Genomic DNA, 26,985 nt, shown 5'->3' with positions numbered 1-26,985 from the left:
CTATATCCCACATACACTAAGTTCACCTCTCTTCTGATTGTCATAGGAATCCCCTGGGATGGGCACTACTGCTGCTGCTCCCATTTTATAGACAAGAACCTGAGACTCAGAGATACTAATTCACAGCCAGTGAGTGGTGAATCCAGGACTGTAACCCAGATCTGCCTCACACCAATGTCCCTGTTCTGTACTACATGGCTCCAAGGGCAGAGAATTCCTGGTGCAATGATTCTAGAGTAAAGGATATCCCACAGCTAGGTTCCATAGCCTTCCTCCTCTGGGTAGTTAAAGCCATTTAGACTTGGGGTCAGACAACAAATGGCATTGCTTGGTGCTGGGCTTATAAGGTCTTCTGAAGCCAAGAGTCTGGCAGGAAGACCAACATTAATGCACAAATAATCATGCATTGTCAACCTCCCAGACTCTGTTATGCACCTGTTCAATGAGACAATCATGTCTATCTCACAGGACTGCCTACGGGAGGAATTCCACTAAAAGGTGTCTGGTCCAACATACATGCTCAATAAATATGACCTCCTTTCTGGCTGCATACTGAGAACCTGTGAATTGAGCCTATTCCTTCTGGGCGCTGAGTCACTAGCAGCAGGTTTCCAGCTGGGGCCCGTGAAGATGGAGCAGTCCCTGCATGGTGGTATCTTAGTGGATCTGCTATCCTGGGGGCGGAGTGCATGGGATCTTCCCAACACCCACTCTCTGGTCACTGCCTTTCCTTCATTCCCATGCTGCTGAAGGTCAGTTTGTGAGCCTTCCTGGCCACATAATTCTCTTCTGTGGAAGCCAAAAGCAACTGTAGGACCTTTCAGAGCATAAGAGTTTGAAGGGAAGGGATGTTTTCCCAAACTGAGAGGCAAAGGACATTCAGAATGCCTGCACTAGAGGCAGAGAGGGCTTTGGCCCCAGAGGGCTTTGAAGTGGCCATACCTAGTTCTTATCCCAGATCTGCCACTTACTGGCTATTTGAACTTGGACAAGTCTCTTGTACCCTGCAAGTAACAGATACTCCATATCAGCAAAGTGGAGTAAAACTGAGGCCCCTTTTCAGATAAAGCAGAAGGTAACATATGGAAGACACCAGGAAAGTGCCCAGCACATGGCAGTGAGCAGAGGTTGACAATACATACACACACCTCCCAAAGCATGCTTAACTAGACAGCAGGGCAAGCTCTCCAAGACTAAAGACTGGTTTTGAATAATGGAAACGTTCATTTGAGAGTGATAATGCCTAGAGGCTGATAGCATTTTTAGAGAGTATATTTAGTACCCTGTCTCCCACACAGCACACTGGGCCTACCTAAAAAAAAGGTATGCGTGGTCTTGAAGAGGAAGGACATGGAGCCCCGTGGGCCACATTGCCTGCTTCTCTTATCTCCCAGGCTCCTGACCCAGCATAGGTCAGACCACCCATGGTGTGTGGATGCCCACTTCCTATCTCCCCTTCCTCACTCCTTTCTCCCTTAGAAAAGGAAGAGCCATACACAGAGAGAGTTATGTTCCCATCAACTGAACACTCCTGTCTTTCTGGAGGTTGATGTGTTTGTCAAAATTCAACTCTGTCTCTCCTCACAAATTAAATGACTTCTCATTTGCATAAAATATCCTAATGTAGATAAAAAGTTCCTATGTGGATGCTACTTTTAACAGTATTTTTTAATCTAAACAGATCATAACTGACTAGAAAGTTTTCTCCATCCTTCTGATTTATCTGCTTTTAAATATCAGCTTTAAGAAAGCAGGCAATGGGCTCTGGGTTGGGAGGGTCCATAAGCTAAAGGCTTCCTAGAGGAGAGGGAAGGAGTGTGTGAAAGAGGAAAGGTGAGTGTTTTCAGAGGGTCAGGGTTGGATGACACTGCTCCTCCCTTGATGCATGGTGCCATGCCCTCAGCACATGCTCATTAAGTAAGTGAATGAGTGAATGGATGCACAGAAAAAACAAGCACAGAAGTGAGAAACACAAGGGAAGATTCATGTTCACTTAGCTGGGTGTAGCTGTAAGCTACACTCACATACTATGGGGGAAATAGGCAGCCATTTTACAAAGGAAGAGACTAAGCCCCAAGAAGTTGGGAAACTTGCTCCAAGCTAATGGCAGGGACTAGGCAGAATCCAGATCACTCAGCTGCAGGCCCATCCCATTCACTGTGAGCCCCCTGACCTGCTCTGAGTTGTCCATAGCTAGAGCCCCAATCATTCTTCCAGGTTGGACGAGAGGTGCTTCCTCTGGTGACCCCAGGATTGGAACCACACCTTCCTCTAGGGGGTATGGCCCATAAACTGCTGCCCAGGAAATGAGGGAAGGGAGAGTAGGTGTTCTGGGCAGGCGCCCTGGGCCTTACCACAGGACAGCGGTGACTGTGCTATGTGAGCTCACTGCAGAGGGTCTCTGGTCCTGATTTTCACACTAGTGTTGCCCCTGACCGTGACCCAGCCCCGCTTAGTCCAGACGGTGGAGCAGCATCTTCCTTACCTCCCATGCGCTGGGGCCAAACGCCCACAAGGGGCTGGCATGGTGGAGAGAGTGCCGTAGAACCCCCGCTGCTCCTCTGCCTGCAGTGTAGCCAATGGCTAGTGAAACAACACAGAAAACCAAAGATGAGGCTGGGAGAAGACAGAGGGAGACAGACAGATGAAGGAAGAGAAGATTCCTTGAGAAAAAGTGGAAAAGGAACAGGAATGGGTAAGGAAGAAGTAGAGATAACTATGGAAAAAGAAAGACAGGAGCACCTGCGTGGCTCAGTCAGTTAAGCGTCTGCCTTCAGCTCAGGTCATGATCCCAGGATCCTTGCTCAGTGGGGAGCCTGCTTCTCCCTCTCCCTCTGTCTGCCCCTCCCCCTACTTGTGCACTCGCTCGCTCGCTCTCTCTAGCTAATAAATAAATAAAATCTTTAAAAGATAACAAAAGAGAAAAACTGAAGATTGAAACTATGTGGATGCACTTACTTGTGCACATCCATGCTGGGGTGTGTGCAGTGCATATGCGTGTCTCTGTGGGTGCACATATGAGAAGCAGGAGGCATACATGTGAGTGCTGTGTGTGTGAGCCCACTCCCATGAGCATCAGTCACATAGCCACTACCAAGGCCTCGGCATCCATCATGGGAGGCACCTCCAGCAAAGGCAGTAAAGCTTGGAATTTCTGGAATTCTCCAGGCGTTGCAGCCAGGTTGGGAGTCTTTCTGTTCCTCTACATTCCCACAGAGTGTGCTCAGGGTCTCAGGACTACAGACAGGCCGGCATGGGATAGGCACTTTCCTTACTTGTCTATCCCATGCAGGCCTGTGAGGAATAGCCCTTACAGGCCTGAGGTGATGAGGGCAGTCTCAGACACTGAATGCAGCTCAGTGCATAGGTGCTGTCCAAAATGTTGTGTTTATTTCCATGTTGACCTTTTAAGAGAGAAATAGTGTGTCTATGGTACAGACGAGAGGATGAAACCAAAGATGTCAGTTTTCCAGTCACTTGTGGCCATAAATTTATGATAACAAAATATTTTTTATGGAAACCATATCAGGAGAAGACTACTGTAAAGGGCAGGTTGTGTTGGAGGCTCTAAGAGGAAGGAGTCACAAGAGCAGAAGGGCCTGGACTACTGAGGGGTGAGGGGTGAGGATTCTAGGGGCATTGGGGCATTAAGCCCTCCATCCTCCTCCTGCACTTGCCCCAAGTCAGAGACAGTAGGTGTAGGCACTTAGCCTCAGAGGCCTGACAGCCTGGAGCAACTCCCAAGAAGACAAGTAGCCCCTTTCCAGAAACTTGCACCAGTGGGTTCACAAATAAGTGCTGGGCTTACACATGTTCCTTGGGCAGCAGCAGGAATGTTCCTATGTAGGTAAACAGGAAATCTCAAAGGCAAAAGTAACATAATCACGTGTCCTTGAAATATAACACACAACCAAGGAAAATAAACAAAAAGAGGAAGTCAATGCATCCAATGGAAACCAACAATTAAGGACCTAGAGTTAATTAAGAAAACATAATATTTTTTAAAAATTTAATTTATTTGACAGAGAGGGAAGGATCACAAGTAGGCAGAGAGGCAGGCAGAGACAGAGGGAGAAGCAGGCTCCCCACTGAGCAGAGCGCCTGTTGTGGGGCTAGATCCCAGGACCCTGAGATCATGACCTGAGCTGAAGGCAGAGGCTTAACTCACTGAGCCACCCAGGTGCCCCAAGAAAACATATTATTCTTTAGAATAAGTATAATTGGTATCCCCAGAGAGATGTGAGTAAATAAAAATCCAGAAAAATATTCAATTACAAATCTTGAAGGCATCCAGATTGGAGAGGAAGAAGTAAAACTATCCCTGTTTGGAGATAACATAATCTAGAATGTAGAAAATCCTAAACAACACACACACACCACATATTATTAGAGCTAATAAACGAGTTCAGCAAGGTTGCAGGATACAAGACCAGTCTACAAAAATCAGTTGTATTTTTATACACCACATAAGAACTATCTGACAATAAGTCAGTATTAGTTTGCTAGAGCTGCCATAACAACATTCTACGAACTGGGTGGCTTAAACAGAAATATCTTGTCTTACAGTTCTGGAAGCTAGAAGTCCAAAATTAAAGCTGTTGGCAGGATTGGTTTCTTCTGAGGGCTGTGAGGGAAGAATCTGTTCTAGGCCTCTCTCCTCGCTTCTGGTAGTTCCTTGGCTTGTGGCAGCATAACTTTGGTCTTTGGTGTTCTCACTGGTGTTCTCACATATCTGCATACCAATTTCTACTTCTTATAAAGACACCAGTCATATTGAATTAGGGCCCACTCTAATATTCTCATTTTAACTTGATTACCTCCATAGAGACTAACTCCAAATCAGGTCACACTCTAGGATACTGAAGGTCAGGACTTCACCATGTGGATTCTGGGGAAATACAATTTAACCCATAACAAATTCTACTTAAAATAGTATCAAAAATAATAAAATATTTATAAATAAATTTAACAGAAGAAGTGTAAGACTTGTACACTGAAAACTGTAAACATAATTGGAAGAAATTTTTAAAAACTTACATAAATGGAAATACATTCTGTGTTTATGATTGGAAGACTAAATATTGTTAAGATGGCAATACTTCCCACAGTGATCTACAGATTAAAGCAATCTCTACCAAAACCCCAGATGAATTCTCTTTGAAGAAACTGACAAACTGATCCTAAAATTCATACAAAAATTCAAGGAGCCCAATAAAACAATCTTGGTGGGGGGGACAAAATTGAAGGACTTACACTTCCTAATTTCAAAAACTTACTACAAAGATATAGTAATCAAGATTGGGTGGTATTAGTACAAAGACAGATACATAGATCAATGGAATAGAATTGAGGGGTGCCTGGCTTGCTCAGTTGGCTAAGCATCTGCCTTTGGCTCAGGTCATTATCTGCAGGTTCTGAGATAGAATCCCACATCGGGCTCTCAGCTCAGCCAGTAGTCTTCTTCTGCCTCACCCCCTAACTTGTGCTCTCTCTGTCTCTGTCTCTCAAATGAATAAATTTTTAAAATCTTTTAAAAAATAGAATTCAACGTCCAAAAATAAACCCTCATATTTGTGAGCAATTGATTTTGGAAAGGTTGCCAAGAAATTCAATGGACTTATTCAAAGAATTCAATAATTCAATTCAAAGAATAGACTTTTCATGAATGGATAAAGATGTGAGATAGATAGATAGATAGATACACAAATAATGGAATACCATGCAGCCATCGAAAATGAAATCTTGCCATTTGCAACAACATGGATGGAACTAGAGTGTATTATGCTGAGTGAAATAAATCAATCAGAGAAAGACAATTATCATATGATCTCTCTGATATGAGGAATTTGAGAGGCAAATCAGGCGGTCATGGGGGGTTAGGGAGAGAAAAAATGAAACAAGATGGAGCCAGGGAGGGAGACAAACCATAAGAGACTTTTTTTTTTAAGATTTTATTTATTTATTTGACAGAGAGAGAAAGCAATTACAAGTAGACAGAGACGCAGGCAGAGAGAGAGGGGGAAGCAGGCTCCCTGACAAGCAGAGAGCCCGATGCAGGACTCAATCCCAGGACCCTGAGATCTTGACCTGAGCTGAAGGCAGAGGCTTAACCCACTGAGCCACCCAGGCGCCCCATAAGAGACTCTTAATCTCGGGAAACAAACTGAGGATTTGGGGGGGGGAGGGGAGAGGGTGGCTGGGTTATGGACATTAGGGAGGGGATGTGTATGGTGAGTGCTGTGAATTGTGTAAGCGTGATGATTCACAGACCTCTACCCCTGAGGCAAATAATATATAATATGTTAATGAGAAAAAAAGAATAGGGGTGCCTGGGTGGCTCAGTGGGTTAAGCCTCTGCCTTCGGCTCAGGTCATGATCCAAGGGTCCTGGGATCGAGCCCCACAATAAACTCTCTGCTCAGTGGGGAGCCTGCTTCCTCAAATCTCTCTCTCTGCCTGCCTCTCTGCCTACTTGTGATCTCTATCTGTCAAATAAATAAATAAAATCTTTAAAAAAAAAAAAGAATAGACTTTTCAACAAGTGGTTCTGAAACAACTGAACAGTCACATGCAAGAGAATAGATTTGGATCCCTACCTCAAACCATATATAAAAATTAACTGAAAACAGGGGTGCCTGGGAGATTCAGTGGGTTAAGCCTCTGCCTTCATCTCAGGTCATGATCTCAAGAGTCCTGGGATTGAGCCCTGCATCAGGCTCTCTGCTTAGTGGGGAGCCTGCTTCCCCCTCTCTCTCTGCCTGCCTCTCTGCCTACTTGTGATATCTCTCTCTCCGTCAAATAAATAAATTTTTAAAAATTAGGTGAAAAGATATTTAAAACTTAAATATAAGAGCTGAAACTATAAAGCTTTTAGAAGAAAACAGGTGTGTAAATAATTCTGACTTTGGGTTAAACAATGGTTTCTTAGATATGAGACCTAAAACACAAGCAACCAAAAGATAAGTTAGACTTCATCAAAATTTAGAACTATATTTCAAAAGACATGATTAAAAAAATTAAAAGGCAAGCCACACCAGGAAGATGAAAGAAGATACAATAAATTAAATAAATAATATATTAATATAATATAAACAACAATATAAATATTTTAAATATATATTTTGTTTATAGAGAAGTGTTCATTTAAAGAATATTTTTTAAATATAAACTTTATATATAAACTTTAATGCCTATAAAATTGAGGAAGAAAGAATTATGAAAAGATTTATTCTAGAAGAATGCAAAGTGGATACAGAAGAGGAATAACAATACAGGAAGTTATGATGAGGGGCACCTGGGTGGCTCAGTGGGTTTAAGCCTCTGCCTTCGGCTTGGGTCATGATCCCAGGGTCCCACGTCAGACTCTCTGCTTGGCGGGGAGCCTGCTTCCTCCTCTCTCTCCCTGCCTGCCTGACTACTTGTGATCTCTGTCTGTCAAATAAATAAATAAAATATTTTTTAAAAAAAATAAAAATTAAAAGAAAAAAGAAGTTATGATGAAAAGAATACCAGTGGGGCGCCTGGGTGGCTCAGTTGGTTAAGTGTCTGCTCTCAGCTCAGGTCATGATCTGACATATACATTAGGATCCCTGCTCTGTGGGGGTCTGGCTTCTCCCTCTCCCTTTGCCTGCCACTCCCCCTGCTTGTGCTCACTCTCTCTCTCTGTCAAATAAATAAATAAAATCTTTTTTAAAAAATAAATAAATAAACTCAGTAATGTTAATTTGAAAATTTGGGAAAAATGCAGAGGGAGGGACAGAGGTAAAAAAAAAAAATGTGCTGAGAATTTTGTTTAGTTTAGGAAGAGAGTAGAAATAGAGATCAATGCTAGGCATCCATAGAAAAAAGTTTAGAAATATGTTAAAAATTTAAGGATTATACCATAAGATTAAATTTCAAGAGTCAATGTATTCTCTCATGGCTTAAAACATTCCTCAGAGAATATATGAGCCTGGGGTACATTCTCCTATTAAAATAATAAACATCTCAGATTGGGTACAGTAAAAAAAAGATTCAATATCCTATTGACATGGATGCAGTTAAAAGAAAATAACATTCATACAAGTGCACATTTGACAAAATTCCACATCCTTTCTTGATAAACACACCCAGGAAACTAGGAATAAGAGGAAACTACTTCAATACCATAAAGGTCACATATGAAAAAAAAAAAAAGGTCACATATGAAAAACCCACAGCTAACATGATACTCAATGGTGAAAGACTAAAAGCTTTTCCTGTAAGATCAGGAAGAAGCAAGAATGTCCATTCTTACAACTTCTACTCATCATTGTACTGAGAGTTCTAGCTAGAGCAATTAATAAGCATAATAATAGAGCATAATAAGCATCCAAATTGGAAAGGAAAAAGTAAAATTTTTTTCTATCTGCAGCCTTAAATGTATGATATGTGCTGTCAAAACAAGCACTTTATAAGTAGATAACCCAAAGGAAGTCACACAAAAAATTGTTAGAGCAATTAAGTGATTCAGCCAAGTTATAGGATATAAAATTGGTACACAAAAAATCAGTTGTATTTCTATATACTTGTAATAAGCAAGCCAAAGGAATTCTTTAAATTCCATTTACAATAGCACTGAAAAGAATAAAATGATTAGAAATAATTTTAGCTAAGAAACTTAAAGATTTACATACTGAAAACCACAAAATGTTGTTGAAAGAAATTAAAGAAGACATAAATAAATGAGAAGACATCCCATGTTCATTGACTGGAAGACAATATTATTAAGACGACAGCACTGTTTAAAATGATCTGCAGAATCAGTGCAATCCCTGTCAAAATTCCAATGGTCTTTCTTTCTTTCTTTTTTTTTTTCCTTAAGATTTTTATTTATTTATTTGACAGAGTTCACAAGTAGGCAGAGAGGCAGGCAGAGAGAGAGGAAGGGAAGCAGGCCCCCTGCTGAGCAGAGAGCCCGATGTGGGACTCGATCCCAGGACCCTGAGATCATGACCTGAGCCAAAGGCAGAGGCTTTAACCCACTGAGCCACCCAGGTGCCCCCCAATGGTGTTTCTTACAGAAACTTTTAAAATCCATCCTAAAATTTGTGTGGACCTTCAAGTGACCCCAAATTGACAAAACATCTTGAAAAAAGAAGAACAAAGCTTGAGGTCTCCATTTCTGATTTCAAAATTTACTACAAATCAACAGTAATGAAAACAGTATGGTATTGGCATAAAGATAGACATATAGTCCAAGGAAATAGAATACAGAGCCTAGAAATACATCCTTGTATATATGATCAAATGATTTTTGACAAAGATACCAAGATCATTCGATGGGAAAGGACAGTCTTTTCAACAAACAGTGCTGGAAAAACTGGATATTCACATGCAAAAGAACCAAGTTGTACCCTTTCCTAACATCATATATAAACATTAACTCAAAATGGATCAAAGACCTAAAAATAAGAGCTAAAACTATAAAACTCTTAGAAGAAAACATAGATGAGATTTTCATGATATTGGATGTAGCAATGATTTCTTGGATTAGACACAGCTTTGGAAGCTTCATAGATCACTGATGGGAATGTTAAAATGGTGCCACTGCTATGGGAAACAGTTTGGCAGCTCCTCAAAAAGCTAAACATGGATTTTCTGTATGACTTAGCACTTCTACTCCTAGGTATTGATACCTAGAAATAGAAACCATGGAACAGAAACAAGAATTGAAATAAATATTTGTATCCCAGTGTTCACAGCATCATTATTCAGAGCAGCCAAAAGGTGAAGACAACTTAAGTATCACCAACAAATATGGATAAACAAAATGTGTTATTAATACAATGAAATACTATTGAGCCATACAAAGGAATGAAGCCTAATAACGTACAACGCATGGATGAATTTTGAAAACAATACACTAAGTGAAATAAGCCAGGCGCAAAAGTACCAATATTGTGTGATTCCCCTATACACGTCACCCAGAATAGGCAAATCCAGAGACTAAAAACAGATATAAAGATTACCAGAGGCTGGGGAAAGGATGGAGAGTTTTTGTTTAATGGATTCAGTTTCTCTTGGGGATGATGAAAAAGTTTGGGGAATACTGTTGATGGTTATATAACATTGTGAATGTAATTAATGCCACTGAATGTAACTAATGCCACTTTATTTTTTTTTAAGATTTTTTATTTATTTATTTATTTGAGAGAGAGAGACAGTGAGAGAGAGCATGAGCGAGGAGAAGGTCAGAGAGCGAAGCAGACTCCCCATGGAGCTGGGAGCCCGATGTGGGACTCAATCCCGGGACTCCAGGATCACGCCCTGAGCCGAAGGCAGTCGTCCAACCAACTGCGCCACCCAGGCGTCCCACTAATGCCACTTTAAAATGACAAATTTGAGGAGTGCCTGGCTGGCTCAGTCAGCGGAGCATGCAACTCTTGATCTCAGGGTTGTGAGTTCAAACTTCACACTGGGTGTAGGGATTACTTAAAAATAAAGTCTTAAAAAATATAGATAGATGATAGATAGATAGATAGATAGATAGATAGATAAAATGGAGTCATCAAAAAGAAGGAAATCCTGGGGCACCTGGGTGGCTCAGTGGGTTAAAGCCTCTGCCTTTGGCTCAGGTCATGATCTCAGGGTCCTGGGATCGAGCCCCACATCGGGCTCTCTGCTCAGCAGGGAGCCTGCTTCCTCCTCTCTCTCTGCCTCTCTGCCTACTTGTGATCTGTCTGTCAAATAAATAAATAAGTAAATCTTAAAAAAAAAAAAAGGAGGAAATCCTGACATTTGAGACAGCAAACAGAAATAAATACTGTATGATCTCACTTATATGTAGAATCTTAACAAAACAAACTTATTGAGAAAGATCATATTAAGGTTTCCAGAGGCAGGGGTGTGGTATGGGTGGGGAACTAGGTGAAGACGTTAAAAAGGTACAAACCTCTACTTTAAGACAAATTAGCACCGGGGATGTAATGTACAACATGATGACAATAGTTAACAGCACTGTATGATATATATGAAAGTTGCTAAGAGTAAATCTTAAAAGTTCTCATCACAAGAGGAAAAAATTTTTGTAACTATAGGTGATGGATGCTAACTAAACTTATTGTGATAATCATTTTGCAATATATATGTATGTCAAGTCATATTGTACACCTTAAACTTACACAGTGTAGTGTGTTAATTATATCTCAGTAAGACTGGGGGAAAAGCTATTTTTAAAAACTGATGGAAACATCAGGAAATATAAAAATATCTCCCCTTAGAGTGGGAGTTTTTTATGTACTTCACTGAGAAATCAACAGAGAAAATTTTAAAATGATAAATGATAGGTAGATCCACAGATAATTTGAATGATTTCATTAAAATCTTTCTATCAACAATAGAATTAATCTTTAAAAAACACAAAAATTTCCTGAGCTATAAACTTCTAAGTATTTTTAAATCCAAAAATGTAATTTGGGTAGCCCATATTCACTGGCTTCAAATGAGTAATTCCCAAATTACCAAACACTTTCAAATAACTTAGATTTTGAAGAATATCTCAACGGAAACCACCAACCACCAAGGAAAAGATGACAAAGTATTCTACCTTCTAAACTTGCAAAATATTTTCAAAACAGTAGCCAAAGAAAATTTAAAGCCTTAAATGCATTTATTAGAGAAAAAAAAAGATTAGAAATAAATGAACCATTATCTTAGTTCAAAAGTCGAATGCCAACACAAAAATAAACCCAAGAAAAGTTAAGTGATTGAGAAAGAAAGAAAGTAACGAAGTAGAAATGAAACATATAATGGGAAAAAACACACCTGGGTAATGGGAGAAACCCAAAGCAAGGCCCAGAATGTAGCAATGATGAGTTTGGACAGATGCTGGGCGGCTCTGCCACACACATGCTTGAAACCTGGGCACTGCAGCCTGCTTGGACTGACCAGGAGAAAGTGAGAAAGAAAGAAAAAGAGGCAGACCACACCAGGAAGATGAAAGAAGATACAAGAAGTCAAATAAATCATAGTAGACACATATGTACAATAAAATGTTTGAAAGCATAGACATCATGGAGAAATCTATAGGAAAACATGAAATATCAAAATAATTTTAAAAAACTCCCATAAATTAAAAACTGCAAGGGAGGAAATAGACAAGAGAGTACAAGGTTTACCCTAAAATGCAATGTCAATTTTCAGACAATGTGATTTTTTAAACCCAGAAAATTGAACTAACAAACTTCAAGAACAAATAAAACAACTTCCATTAGGTGGAGAGACCTGCTGGTCCATGCCCTCCAGTCTATCAGCAGGGATGAATTATAACATATGAGGAAAAATGTCACTCATAATAGTAACACTGTTGCAACACTGCTAGGAGTAAATGAAACAAAAATGTGCAGAACCATGGAGAAAATTATAAAATGTAGTGTCTATAAATGTATTTTAATTAAAATTTGCATGAATAAATAGATACACTGTGTTCTTGATGGAGGATTAAATATGATACAAATGTCAGTTTTTCCCCAGATTAGTGTAGAATTTAAATTTGGCATTAATTACAACCATACAAGATTTTCCCAATGAAATTGATGAGCAGATTTTTATATTTGAAGGAGAAAATGTGCAAGGATAGTAAAATTGGTTATGAAAAAGGAAAGCAATGAGATAAAAATTCTCCATGTTATATAAAAATATGTAATAAACTGCTATAATTGAAATAATATGTAAGAATAAACATATAGAATAGATATTCACTTTGAAAGAAGATAGTGTCCTGAAACTGACCCATGCATTTAGGAATTTACTACATAAACTAAGAACGTAAAAATATAGATTCGAAAAATGTTACTGGACTGACTATCCATTCACAACACAATGATGTTGGGTAGCTTCCTCCCCATACTCAAACAAACCCAGATGATTTATCCCAACAAAACTATAAGAGTCATTTAAAGGAAATATATAGAGTGATATTGGGGGAGCAGTGCAGAGACAGAATCTCAAGCAGGCCCTACACACAGCACAAGTCAGATGCAAAACTCAAGCCCATGACTGGAGCTAAAATCAAGGGTCAGATGCCCAACTGACCAGGTGCCACTGAAGGAAATATTTTAAAGTACATTTGTAAGTAAAGAAAATGTTATAGTCTATATATATATATATATATATATAGAGAGAGAGAGAGAGAGAGAGAGAGAGAAAGGTTGGAAAGTCATTCTTAAGACACAGATTACAAAATCTGTAATATGAATGATAAATAAATGTTGGCTACATCAAATTTAAAACAAAATCTTTCTCTACCATAAAAGACACTAGATGCAAATGTAAAAGACAAGTTACAGCATGAAGACAACACACACCACATCCATCACAGGCAAGAGTATTAAATAGGCAGGACCACCCCTGTGACATTGGTAAGGAAAATCCAGTGATGCAAGGGTGTGAGGATTGAACAAGTAGGTCAAAGAAGAACAACTAGAAATAGCCAAGGGACATGAAAAAAAATGTGCAACCTCAAGAATCAAGATATATTTTTCACTCATCAACTTGGAAAAAAACTGTCAAAACTGATGCTACTTAAGGCTGGTGGGAGTGCAAAGAGGTACAGCAACTTTGGAGGCCAATTGGGCCATATCTTCTAAAAAGGAAAGGTACAATCCCTTAGACCAAAAAACTTCACTTCCCTCACATACGCATAAACAGGCTATACGAGAATGTTTATTGAGCATCATTTATAATAGCAATGCAAATATATAAAATAAAGTAACCCAAATGTCTCTCAACATGGAAATATGTAAATAAATTGTCCCTATTCAACAGTTGAAGTGAGGTTGTCCTATATGCATTAATATGAGAAGTTCTCCCAAGATTCTGTTATTAAGTGGAAAAAGCATATTGCAAAAGCATGACTACATAAGATACCATTTATGTTACCCATTTACGTTAACTTACAGATGAAATCCAAATTATGCAAAAGCAAATTAAGAAAAGAAAAAAAAACCTGTCAGCAGGGATACACACACTAGTTACAACGTCATCTTCAGGGAAGACCTTAGGCTTGGTAGCAGGGAGTGAGTGGCCGTGCAGGAGGAATTCTGTGGCATCTGTAGGTTTCATCGTTTTGAGTAACAGAATGTGTTCGTGTTATTAGTGTAATTAGAAGATAATCAAAAGCAAATATAAAGGGTTTGATTTCATTTGACGCAAAGAACAGGGGTAGAGGTTCACTTTCTGACTCTAAGTCATCAACATCCATGTTTTTCCACTTGATAGCATCCTCTGTGCCATCAGGAGAATGGATAATGTGGCATTTCTCAACACAGCAGCCCCCTATGTCTTTCTGGATACTCTCCCATGCCACTGATCCCCATTCTGCAAGGTTTGATGCTAGTACTTTCTCAATCTTACCAGAAGGTGTCACCAGAATGTTTCAGACACCATCCAGGACTCATTTCTTCGTCGTCTGAGGTCCTTCAGGGGTTTGTTAATGGAACCATTGAGGGACTGACGTCCTCCAGTCAAGCGAGGAGTGGTGACAGGTGCAGGAAGCAATATTAACTTTGGGGCAACCACCTGGGCAACAGAAAGTTAGGGCTGCCGGTGGAGAGGCAGATCCTGATTTCTGAAGTGTTGAGGTGTGAAAGTGTACTTATGGACTCCAGAGTCTCTAAAAGCCCTCCCAACTCTGGAGCTCTGCAACTGGGTGATTTCCAGAAAGAAAACCATGTGAGACTGTGAAGCCTCATTTCTCTGCCAGTGGGCCCAAGGAGCCTGGTGGTAGTACCTGGACCAAGGACTCTAGACTTCATCCTGCCTGCGAACTCTCGACTTAGTAGGTGGTAAAAGACTATGTTGCTAAGCTTCAAGGAATTGAACCCTATCAGGGGAAGTGGCCCCCACAGTCCTTTGGATCCTGAAAATACCCTGAGCAAAAGCCTTTTTTTTGCCTTGAATCACTAAGCCTACTTTCTGAGAGCCCAGGATCATGGAGGGAGAAACTAGGGATGATGAAACAAGGTCCCTGTTAGGCAGGAGGGGCAAGTCCTCCCTTGATCCTAAAGACAGACTCAAGGGGGAAATGTAGATGGGCTTCTGAAGAGCTAAGGGGTTTGCTCCCAATAGAGCAAAGCTGATCCATGTGTGGGCCACCCCATTCCTGTCCTGTGAGTTATACTCCTCCCCTCCTGTCAGCCACCCCATTCCTACCTTTGAGCCAACCTGCCCACCTCCTAAAGACAACCATGACTCTTCCTGACCAGTCTAACTGGATTCTAGAACCCCACCTGCCTGTCTGTGCCATCTCCCTGAGTATCACATGTCCTTCTGCTCACCTCAGTTTCCGCTGGGATTTCCTGTGGAACTCTGCAGGTCACTCTGGCTTCACTCTGGTGGAGGGCTGGTGGGATGGGCTAGGAGGTCAGAGGCTGGAGGCAGAGCACAGGTGCACTGGTCGGGGTGAGTGGGGTGGGCTGGACATAGGGCAGAGCCACATGGAGAAGATCTGTCTTCTTCCCTCCAGCCCCGTCCTCTACAGAGGAGGGAGACTGTCACATGATCAGATATCCTTGGACCTGGGATTGCTGCTGAAGCCTGCATGCTGTTTGTCTAGCATTAATGAGAATATTATCTCCAAGAAGAGACACTGTCCTTGGCGACACAGGGTGATCATGGGAGACATTTATCTCAGTAAATGTGAAGTCCAGCCATGGTGATCTGAATGGAAGGAACACAGATTTCTGCTCCTTGTTAATTTCATGGTTGACTTAACTATTTTTAAGTGATTATAGTGCGAGTGATGATGTGCTTGAAATGCTCTTTTTCTTCTTCCAGCCAGTTCTTCTCTTTCTTTGTCCCAAAAGATTCACTCTTAATTTGAAGCTTGAGTTCCCTGTCTTAGGGCTTCTTATGTGTTGTAGTCTGTGGGAACAGATTCTGCCTGTTGTAGGGGCTAGAGCACTGAAGAGAGGTTAGCGATGATGATGATGATGGTGATGAAGGCAATGACCATCCATATTCCCCAGTTGTCCTTCTGACCAAGCTGTGTGCATGCATTGGTTTACAGAAATCTTCTGGAGTTCTGGAGGCTGACAGTGCAGCTGCCTGGAATGTGAGATCCGCGAGGGCGGGGCTTTCTACCACTGTATCCAATCATCTAGAACAAGGCCTGGCGTAGAGCTGAGCTCAATAAATACTTGTTTCATGGGCACCTGGGTGGCTCAGTTGGTGAAGTGGCTGCCTTCAGCTCAGGTCATGATCTCAGGGTCCTGGGACTGAGCTCCACATCAGGCTCCCTGCTCAGTCGGGAGCCTGCTTCTCTCTCTGCCCCTCCCCCCTGCTCGCTTGTTCTCTCCCTCAAAAATAAATAATGAGACTTTTTTAAAAGTAAATAAATGTTTCACAAAAGGGATGTCATGATCATCCACATTTTTTAAAACAACATAACTGAGACTGAGGAGATTAGAAGACTTGCCCAAGGCCACCCAGCTTAGAGGCGGAACTGAGTGGGACCCAAAAGGCCCCAATCTGCCTATGGGGGTGAGGATAGTGCAGCTTCTCCTCAAGGTAAGGGAGTGGTGTGAAGGCACTGTGGAAAAATATGGAAAGTATTGTACAGGATGAGCTACATTTTTTTTTAAGATTTTATTTATTTGACAGAGATCACAAGTAGGCAGAGAGGCAGGGAGAGAGAGAAAAGTTGGGGGGGTAGGCTCCCCACTGAGCAGAGAGCCCGATGCGGGGTTCGATCCCAGGACCCTGAGATCATGACCTGAGCCGAAGGTAGAGGCTTAACCCACTGAGCCACCCAGGCGCCCCAAGCTACATATTTTTTTTAATGGATTTTTATTTAGGTTGCAAGTTAATTTAGGAACTCTTATAGCATTTTTTTTTTTTTTAAGATGTAGGCTCAGGACCCTGAGATCAAGACCTGAGCTGAGATCAAGGGTCAGAGGCTTAACCAACCAAGCCACCCAGGTGCCCATGAAACAAATATTTATACCCCCATGCAGTATATTCCAAACATGGCCACACATGCATTTTTTACGGTATAACATGGAATCTCGCCCTGTGTCCATCAGGTGCCTCAGGCCTGCGCCCTCCACTAAGGTGATCAAGAGCCACCAGCTGCTGATGGGCTTTTGCAGTATGTCTGGTTCAAATGGCAATGCACTGAGCATGAAATACATGGCATATTTGGAAGACTTTGTAAGAAAAAGAGGATATAAGCTATCTTGTGAATAATTATTATATTGATTATATGCCAGATAATATTTGGGGTATAGGTGGTTAATAAACTAGAGTATTGGGGCACCTGACTGGCTCAGTTGGCAGATCATGCAACTCTTGATCTTGGGGTTGTAAATTCAAGCCCCATATGGGTGTAGAGATTATTTAAAAATAAAATCTTTTTTTTTTAAGATTTTATATATTTACTTGACAGAGAGACAGTGAGAGAGAGCATGAGAGGGGAGAAGATCAGAGGGAGAAGCAAACTCCCCGTGGAGCTGGGAGCCTGATGTGGGACTCGATCCCAGGACTCCGGGATTATGACCTGAGCAGAAGGCAGTTGCTTAGCCAACTGAGCTACCAAGGCACCCAAAAATAAAGTATTTTTTAATTAAATAAAAATAAATATAGTATTAAAATGAATTGTACCCAAGAAGTACCTAATTTATTATTTAAATGCAGCCATTGGAAAAGTTAAGTATCCATGGGGCCACACTGTGCTCCTACCGGACAGTACTGCCCCCCAGATTCTCCTGGACTCTGGGCACTCCGAAGTCAGACAAGGAGGTTCCTGAACAGGGCTCCCTCCTTGGCCCTGAGGGCTGAGTGAGACCCCATGGGGGAGGGCACCACCCTTCCTGTGCCTGGGGCCTCACAAAGGCACCAACTGCAAATGTTATTCCAGTCTATAAAAAACAAGAGGCTGAGGCTTTGAAAGGCTCAGCAAGAAGGATGGTAAAGCAAGTGCATACCCTCCCCCCACCACCCCTGAACTCTGCTCAATGCTGGTACATCTCACCTCACCTGCTTCCGGCCTGAGGTGTCTTCCCCTCCCTCGCCTATAAAATTCACCCATTTTAAGTGTGAATTCAATGATTTTTAGTTAATTTATAGAGCTAAGCAACCATCACCACAATCCATGTTTAGAACATTTCTATCACCCCATATGCAGTCCTTCCCCACTCCTACCCCATCCCCAGGCAACCACTAACCTACTTTGTCCCAGCACCACTTAAGATGACTATCCTTTCCTTCCATTGAATTGCCTTGACATTTTTGTCGAAAACCAATTAACCATAAACGTAAGGGTTTATTTCTGGCCTCTCAAGTCTGTTCCATTGATATATAGGTCTGTCCAAATGCCAGTATCACACTATTTTTTGTTTGTTTTTTTTTTTTTTTACTAAAGCTTTACAGTATTTTGAAGTCAGGAAATGTAAGTCCTCCAATTCTGTTCTTTTTCAGAATTCTTTTGGCTATCTTTGCCCACAGAGATAAGCTTGCCAATTTCTGCAGAAAATTCCTGCTGGGATTTTGAAAAAGATTGCATGGAATCTATAGACACTTTGGAGAGAATTACCACTGTAATGATGTTGCATCATCTAATCCATGAACATGGACCCCCTCTGTTCGTTGAGGTGCGCACAGGTTTCCCTCGGCGGTGGCCCGGTGCTCCTGGGAGTCCTGCATCAGGAAGGCTCAGGGTTTGGGCCTCCCCACAAACACACACTGCAAAGCCATATCAGCATGAAATACCCCTTATTACGTCCCTGAAGAACAGAGGAAAAAAAATTTTTAATGCTAGTAAATGGGGATTTACCATACCGCAATAGTGTAGAAACTCGGCTAAACAGACTGGCATTATGAAACGGAAGCCAGGTTATGTTTGTTCCGGTGTCAAGAGAACAATTCAAAACATCAGCTGGATGCTGTTCGCCCTCTTGTGGCTACATCTGGCACTATGGTGGCAGATGGGACTTGTCTGGGGGCCCCAGGAGGGGCCCCTGCAGTGTGGCTGAGTAAGGGCGGCTGGCGCAGGCCTCCTGCCATGAGTGGGAGCGTGGGACTAGGAAGTCACCGTCTGTCTACTGCCTGGAAAGGGCAATCAGGACCCACCCCCTCCATGCTTCATTCAGTCTGGGTGTCCCCTGCAGACACCTTTCTTCCCACGGGCTCTGAGAACATTTCTAAAGGCAGTTCTACTACAGGACACCTCAAGCTGGTCTGACAGCACCTTGACAAAGCGAGGAAGTAAAGGAAGTGAGTAAAAGAAGCTAAACAACCATGAGGATGTCAACTATATCTCAGTAAAGTTAGGACAAATAAATAAGGCCATCTGCTTAACCAACTGTACCTTAAAAATATTATTTTTCATGTCAAATACCTTTTATTACCCTTTTACTATAAAATTATTTTGTTAAAATTTGAAAAAAAATCAAAAATCATAAAGAACAAAAACTTACACTCCTACAACCCAGTAACAACCACTGTAAAATGTGCATAATGCATTTATAAGGTGTGTTTATGTCTACTTGAAACAAATTACTCACTATAATGGGTGTGTATGTGTCTGTGTCTATGTGTTTTCATATATAAATGCCATTGAAATATGCTTTTTAAATTTGACATTACACAATAAGCATAATGTTAATAAGCAGATGCCTTTGACATCATGTTTTCTCTCCTGTGTATTATTCCATTGCATAATAAGTTTCATAATCAGTTCTCTGGTTTGGGTTATTTCATTCATTTCTAACTTTTAATTACTAATACGCCATTCTCTAATGAGCATTGGGTCAGTTAGGATGTTTTTGACTTCAAGTAACAGTAAATCAACGTGGTTGAAACAAGGAGGATAGAGCAGAATCTCACATAAGACCCAGAGGTGGGAGGTTTCCAGGAGGGCTCACAGTCTCACTGATCTCATATTTTACATGTAAGAGAACGCCACTAGAGAATTTTTTTAAAAAAAACCTTCAAAACTATTTGTAATTTTTAAAAAATTATTTGAGAGAGAGAAAGAGCATGTAAGCAGAGGGTAGAGCGGAGGGAGAGAGACAAGCAGACTCTGCTCTGAGTGTGGAGCTCAACAAGGGGCTCGATTTCACATCCCTGAGATCATGACTTGATCCGAAATCAAGAGTCAGATGCTTGGGGCGCCTGACTGGCTCAGTGGGTTAAAGCCTCTGCCTTCAGCTCCGGTCGATCCCAGGGTCCTAGGATTGGGCCCCAAATCGGGCTCTCTGCTCAGCAGGGAGCCTTCTTCCTCCTCTCTCTCTGCCTGCTTCTCTGCCTACTTGTGATCTCTGTCAAATAAATAGCTAAAATCTAAAAAAGAGAGAGAGAGAGAGAGATGCTTAACCAACTGAGCCATCCAGGTGCCCAAAAGTTATTTGTACTTTTGAAGCTCCTTCTGGCTGCCGTGCAGCCATTATATGTAGAATGGGGCAAGAAAAAGCAGTGGTGAGGCTATTATCATAAATCAGGAGCAAGGTTGGGGGCTTAAAGTCAAGAACTAGCAGTAGACACTAAAGACACGAATATGAATATATTTTGGAGGTAGAGCTCACGGCATCGACAGTAAGGCTGGGCAAAGAGTCCCATATTCTTCTCTTAAGCAATTGGGTGGAGAGGGTGCACTTCTTGGGATAGAAAAGCTGAAAGAACAGGTTGTAGGGAAATGTTCTATTTTGGATGTATTAAGTTTGAGATGCTTGTTGAACATCCACACGGATATGTAAAGTAGGCAATTAGATATGAGTGTTCAGTGCCTAGAGAAGAGGACAGGGCTAGAGATACACACTTGGGACTCATCAGCCTGTAGATAATATCTAACACTAGGTAACTGGGTGAGGTTACTTGGAGAGAAGTGTAGATAGAGGAATGCAGGAGTACAGGAGTGTACAGGAGTGTTGAGTGCAGGAGGGAATCTTTGTGGCACTTACAGGTCAAGCAGAGAAGGCCAACCAAGGAGAGCTGGAGAATGGAACAGCAGAATTAAAAGAGCTGAGTCATGGAAGCCAGAAACAAAATGCCTCAGAATAACAGGTCAGTCAATCAGATCAAGTACAGCTGAGAATTCAGATAGGAAAAGGACAGAGCATGTGAAATGGAGTCACTAGAGATCTGTCTCTCCAATATGGTGGCCATTAACCACACGTGGCTATTTAAATTTAATTGAAATTAAATTAAATTAAAAATCCACTCCTCAGTTACACTAGCCACATTCAATGGCTCAACAGCTACATGAGGCTAGTGGCTGCAAAATTGGACAATGCAGAGACAGAACATTTCCACCATCCCAGAAAGTTCTACTGAGCAGTACTGAGAGATAATGATTGTATGAATTTTTGCTGAGAAGAGAACAGAGAAATGGATTTGTAGTGGGAAGGCAAGCAAGTGTCAAACAAGAGTGGTTTTTAGTTTCTTTTTGGTCTTGAGAAGAGATATGCTGGAGCATGAGTATACGCTGATGACAGTGAGCCATTAGAAAGGGAACAATGGATGATCGAGAAAAGCAAATGAGGTGTAAAGACCTTGAGAAGCTAGAGGAGATAGATTCTGCTGAGAACTGAAGGGACTGAGATTTTACCCCATTTGCAAGCTAACTAGTTAGCCTGCCAAGTTTCATGAATGCTGGTAAAAGACACACGCCTGCCCGTTGCTTCAGGGGTAGACAGCAGATCTATCTTCCAAGGCTATTAGCTAAGTGAAGATCATCCAGAACAAAGGTCAGTGCCTAGCTAAATGTGCAGAAATATGAGACACTATGGAGAACTGTCTGCTGAGAAGAGCCAGAGCAAGGGTGAATGTCTTGACTGAAGATGGGAGCGGGGACAAGGCATCCTGGATGACAGGAGACCCAGCTGAGTGTGAGTCCAGGTGCAGGGTGGGGGTGATTTTGACGATGGGATGACAAGGCAGTTCTGGTCTAATGGAGACTATTTCTCCAAAGAAAAGTCACAATAGGGTGGGGAGACAGGGCTAGGAAAGTGAGAGGAGTGAAGATATGATATATTGTCCTAGAAGATGGTGTGTGGGCAGAATAATGGTTCATCCACATCCTAATCACTGGAAACTGGGAATGGGATTTTACGTAGAAGAAAGGACTTTGTGGGTGTGTTTAAGGATCTTAAGATGGGGAGATTATCCTGAATTATCTAAGCGGCCCCCATGTACTCACAAGGGAAAGAGGAGGACAGGAGAATCAGAGGAGATCTGAGGACAGAGGCAGGGGCTGGAGGGATGCAGGGTTACAAGACAAGGAATGTGGGCAGAGCCAAGAAGCTGGAAAAGGTAAGGAAACAGACTCTCCCCTAAAGCCTCCTGAAGTAATACAATCCAGCCACCAGCCAACACCTTGTTCTTACCCCAGAGTGTTAGGGGCTGAACTGTGGGGTGCAGCCAGGTAGTCCAGCAATGTGAGTAGAGGAAGAGAAGGGAAAGTTGATCTGAGGGAGCGTTTATGATGATGGCCCTTGGAATCTGATCTAGTACGGAAGGAAGTGAGGAAGGTGATGGATAATTAAAGGTAGGATAGTAGGTAGATTAAAGGTCTCAATGGGGAAAAAACTGATGTAATGGGGAAGAGTGAATTTTCTAAAATAAACCAATCTCATCATGTAACTCCTTTGCTTAAAACAGTCAGTGTTGTCCAATTCCTTTAAGATAGCATCACATTCTCTAAGATGGCCTGTAAGGCATCCCTGTTTGGGCTTGGCCTACAGCTCAAGCCCCGCCTTTAGAATTCCATACCCTCTGTCTCCTTCAGGCCTTTGCATTTTTTTTAATAGGTTTTTTTTTTTAAGATTTTATTTTTCTGTTTGACAGATCACAAGCAGGCAGAGAGGTAGGCAGAGAGTCAGAGGGGGAAGCAGGCCCCCCACTGAGCAGAGAGCCCAATGTGGGGCTGGATCCCAGGAATCCGAGATCATGACCCGAGCCCAAGGCAGAGGCTTAACCCACTGAGCCACCTAGGCGCCCCGGGCCTTTGCATTTTTGTTCCCATCTGGAGCATTCTTCCCAACCTCCACCCTTCATCTACCATGGCTGATTCTCATTCATCCTTCAGGCTCCACCTGGAATGCTATTTCCTCTGACAAGTTTCCCAGAGCCCTGGACTGGTTAGACCCTCTGCTGGAGGAACCCTGAATGCCGCCTCCCACAGCACCATGTAATCATCACCTCTACCTCCAGACTCCAAACCCTCCAGAGCAGGTACAGCACCTAGCACAAAGGAAGACCTCCCAACAGGGGCTGAGTGAGTTAAAAATAGACACCACTTGAAATGGCTTAAATGGTTCAACTACAATGACAGATGAGATGAGAGACTGGGGAGATCCCTAAGAAAATCTCCCATGTCAGAGCTTCAGTTCTGGGGAACATTCTGGTTCCCCCCTGACCTCTAGCCAGAGGTCCATTGCATTTCCACACTCCATTTTGTCAAAGTATTTTAAATCATCCCCCTCCCCAATCCGGCCATGTCAGTACAAAGTGTTAGTCTCCATTTTTGTTGTCCTTGCAGCATTCTTGTTTTCCTTTTCCTTCCCTTACCCTCATAATGTCTCTGCATAGATCCTTTTGTGATTCTTTTTTGGTAATTCATCTCTTTGGAGGTGTTTTCTGAGCCAGCTCTTTGTAGAAGGTTCATTTCATGTGAAGGAGGGTCCAGGGCTAGTCAAGGTTTTAATATGTGATATCTTTTTCCATCTTAAAAAAATGAAATATCTGACACATGAGAGAATATATGAAATATAAAATATCTAAGATAAAGAAGAAAATAGAACAAAGACCCATGTACCCAAGCTACAGAATTGGGTGTTATCACCATCTTTGGGACCCTTTAGTGCTCCCTTGCAGGGCAACCATGTCCCCAAATGTGTGCTTACTAATCACCAAGTATTCTTCCTAGATAGTCAATGTCTTTTTTTAATTTAAGTCTAATTCAATTTAAGTTTCACATGCACTTGGACTTTTAAAGAAGTGGTTTTATGCTGTATATCTTCTTTTGCGATTTGCTTTTCCTAATCAACATTTTATTTGAGAGCTTGCTCCAAGTTGGAGGAAGTGGTGGCATTTGTTAGTCATTGTCCCTGCCGGGCAGCATTCCACTTTAAGGACTGTACACAATTTCTCTATTCTTCTGTGGAAGGACCTTGGTATCCTCCCCAGGCTCTATGATGTTATCTATCTAGACTAGAACAACAAAGCTGCCTAGTCCCCGGGGGCTCCTACCCCAGAGGCCCCCTGGGGTCTGCTCCCTTGGACATGAATGGCTGGGACTCAGAACATGCCTAAAGTCAGCCCTGCTAGATAACAGGAAGCTGGTTTCCCAAGTGGCCACCATGTGGATACTGCAGCCCCCAGAGATGACCCACTATTCTACGCCTTTCATGTCTTTCATGGGTTTGTCAGTTCTCACCAACAGTGAACAGACTTGGGGAGAGCCCCCCTTTTCTCCACCAAACTGACTCTTTTCTGTCTATATGGCTTAGATGTGAGATTCCTTATTCTCTGCAGCAGCACAGAAGGTGGCTGCACCCCAACCCGATCTTGCGAGAAAGGATGTGTGCTCCTCCTGCGGCCTGTTCTTAGCCCTCCCTCCTCGGGCTGTTGATGGCTCCTCTCTCACTTGGTGGTTCAACATTTCAGCTCCATTTAGTTTATCTGAAGATCATAACTGTTTTTATCGGATTTTGGAAAGAAAATGAAATGCTGACTTAGTGTCACTGTCGATTCAATGTAAAACCTCAAGGTTCTTAAAACTGTCCATTTCCCAGCCCAGTCCCAGGGCCCCTGCACTGGTATTCTGCATGAGGCCTTAAGCATCTGTATGTTTAAAAATCCCTCTAGGGGCGCCTGGCTGGCTCAGTCAGCAGATCATGTGACTCTTGATCTTGGGGTTGTAGGTTCAAGCCCCATGTTAGGTGTAGATATTACTTAAAAATAAAATCTCTAGGGACACCTGGGTGGCTAAGTTGGTTAAGGGTCTAACTCTTGATTTTGGTTTAGGTCATGATCTCAGGGTCATGAGATCGAGCCCCCAGAAGAACTCTGAGCTAAGCAAGGAGTCTACTCGAGATTCTCCCTCTCCCTCTGCCTCTCCCCGCAAGTGTGTGCACACATGCGCGCGCGCTCTCTCTCTCTCAAATAAATAAATCTTAAAAAAAAAAAAAAAACCTTTCAAGGTGCTCACCCTGAGCACCTGGGTGGCTCAGTGGGTTAAAGCCTCTGCTTTCGGCTCAGGTCGTGATCCCAGGGTCCTGGGATTGAGCCCCACATCCGGCTCTCTGCTCAGCAGGGAGCCTGCTTCCTCTTCTCTCTCTCTGCCTGCCTCTCTGCCCACTTGTGATCTCTGTCTGTCAAATGAATAAATAAAATCTTAAAAAAAAAAAAAAAGAATACCTCCAAGGTAATTTGAATAGGGCCATGTTGGACAGATTTGACATAGAAACCCTACTTTCAGGACATGTGGGTGGCTCAGTGGGTTAAGCGTCTATCTGTAGCTCAGATCATGATCCCAGGGTCTTGGGATCAAACCCCACATAAGGATCCCTGCTCAGTGGGGAGACTGCTTCTCCCTCTCCCTCTGCTGTTCCCCCTGTGTGTGCTCTCTTGCACACTCATTCTCTGCCAAGTGAATAAATGGAATCTTTATTTTTTTTAAGATTTCATTTATTTATTTGACAAGGAGAGACACAATGAGAGAGGGAACATAAGCAGGGGGTGTGGGAGAGGGAGAAGCAGGCTCCCCGTGGAGCAGGGAGCCCAATGCAGGGCTCGATCCCAGGACTCTAAGCTGAAGGCAGACGCTTAACAACTGAGCCACCCAGTTGCCTCAATAAACAGAATATTTAAAAAAAGAAAACAAGAAAGAAAAGAAAGTGGAATTTTACTTTCCACTTAAGTCTTATTCTATTATTTTTCAATTGAGCTCTCTTAAGAGTTAAAAAATACTGATATTCCAAATTCATATAAAACTTTCCACTTATTTAATAATTCTTTGGCAACTGTGCATATCAATCCATATTTGGTCTGACAGATTTTTTTTAAGAATTTTATTTATTTATTTTATTTATTTGACCGAGAAAGAGCACAAGCAGGGGGAGTGGCAGGCAGAGGGAGAGGGAGGAGAAGGCTCCCCACTTAGCAAGAAGCCTGATGTAGGGCTCGATCCAAGGACCCTAGGATCATGACCTGAGCCAAAGAGAGACACTTAACCAACTGAGATATGCAGGTACCCCCAGATTAACCTTTTACTTAAATTATTTACTCAAATGATTGGGCTTTTATCATAAATTAGCTTATTAATAAGGACGTGTCTTCTTTTTTTTTTTTAGATTTTATTTATTTATTTGACAGAGAGAGATCACAAGTAGGCAGAGAGGCAGGCAGAGAGAGAGAGGAGGAAGCAGGCCCCCCGCTGAGCAGAGAGCCCGATGCGGGGCTCGATCCCAGGACCCTGAGATCATGACCTGAGCCGAAGGCAGCGGCTTAACCCACTGAGCCACCCAGGCGCCCCAGGACGTGTCTTCTTTCTTACATATGTTTCCTGACAACAGGAGAGTCATCCACATGTCCTACTGGCCCACCATGTAGATGGAATGAAACACTAAAGTCCCCTCCACCCACACCAGTGCAGCCCATGTCACCATCCTGATACCGTCCTGGTTTCTCATCCTTGAGTCTGGAGGGGCTGACCCTGTGAGCACATGGCCATCTACACATTCTGATTTTGTAGAATTGAAATCTCAGCCTGTGAGGCACAGGGCTAAGTTCTTAGCTTTCCATGTCCAATCAACTTATCTCTAATTCATCCTGGAAAAGTAAGAAATGCCCACCAAAGGAAATACACTCCTAAGGAGGTTAACATTTAACCAGGGTTGAACAAAAAATGCCTTCACTTTCTCTGGGCTCAGTTCCTGGAAACAATCACAGGGATCATATATTGGTCCCTGAATTTTCAATCAAAACATATCCTGGAGTTGATGCCAAAGAAGGTAAATCAGAATTTCCT

General features: G+C 42.2%; 1 long non-coding RNA gene across 3 annotated transcripts in view; it reads right to left on the bottom strand.

The window, feature by feature from the left end:
- Window positions 1–4,587: 4,587 nt before the first annotated feature.
- Window positions 4,588–26,985, bottom strand: part of LOC122900902 — a 38,498-nt gene continuing 16,100 nt past the window's right edge. For 2 of the 3 annotated variants that reach the window (XR_006383321.1, XR_006383322.1), the window contains exon 5: window positions 18,697–18,739. This is a non-coding gene — a long non-coding RNA (uncharacterized LOC122900902). Of the gene's footprint in view, window positions 4,889–18,696; window positions 18,740–26,985 lie in introns of those variants that run through there. The other variant, XR_006383323.1, reaches the window with a different exon arrangement.

This window comes from Neovison vison, chromosome 2 (assembly GCF_020171115.1).
Source record: "Neovison vison isolate M4711 chromosome 2, ASM_NN_V1, whole genome shotgun sequence".
NCBI classification, from domain to species: domain Eukaryota; kingdom Metazoa; phylum Chordata; class Mammalia; order Carnivora; family Mustelidae; genus Neogale; species Neogale vison.
Note: the sequence above shows the minus strand (reverse complement) of the source record. Positions and strands in the feature narration are given on the sequence as shown.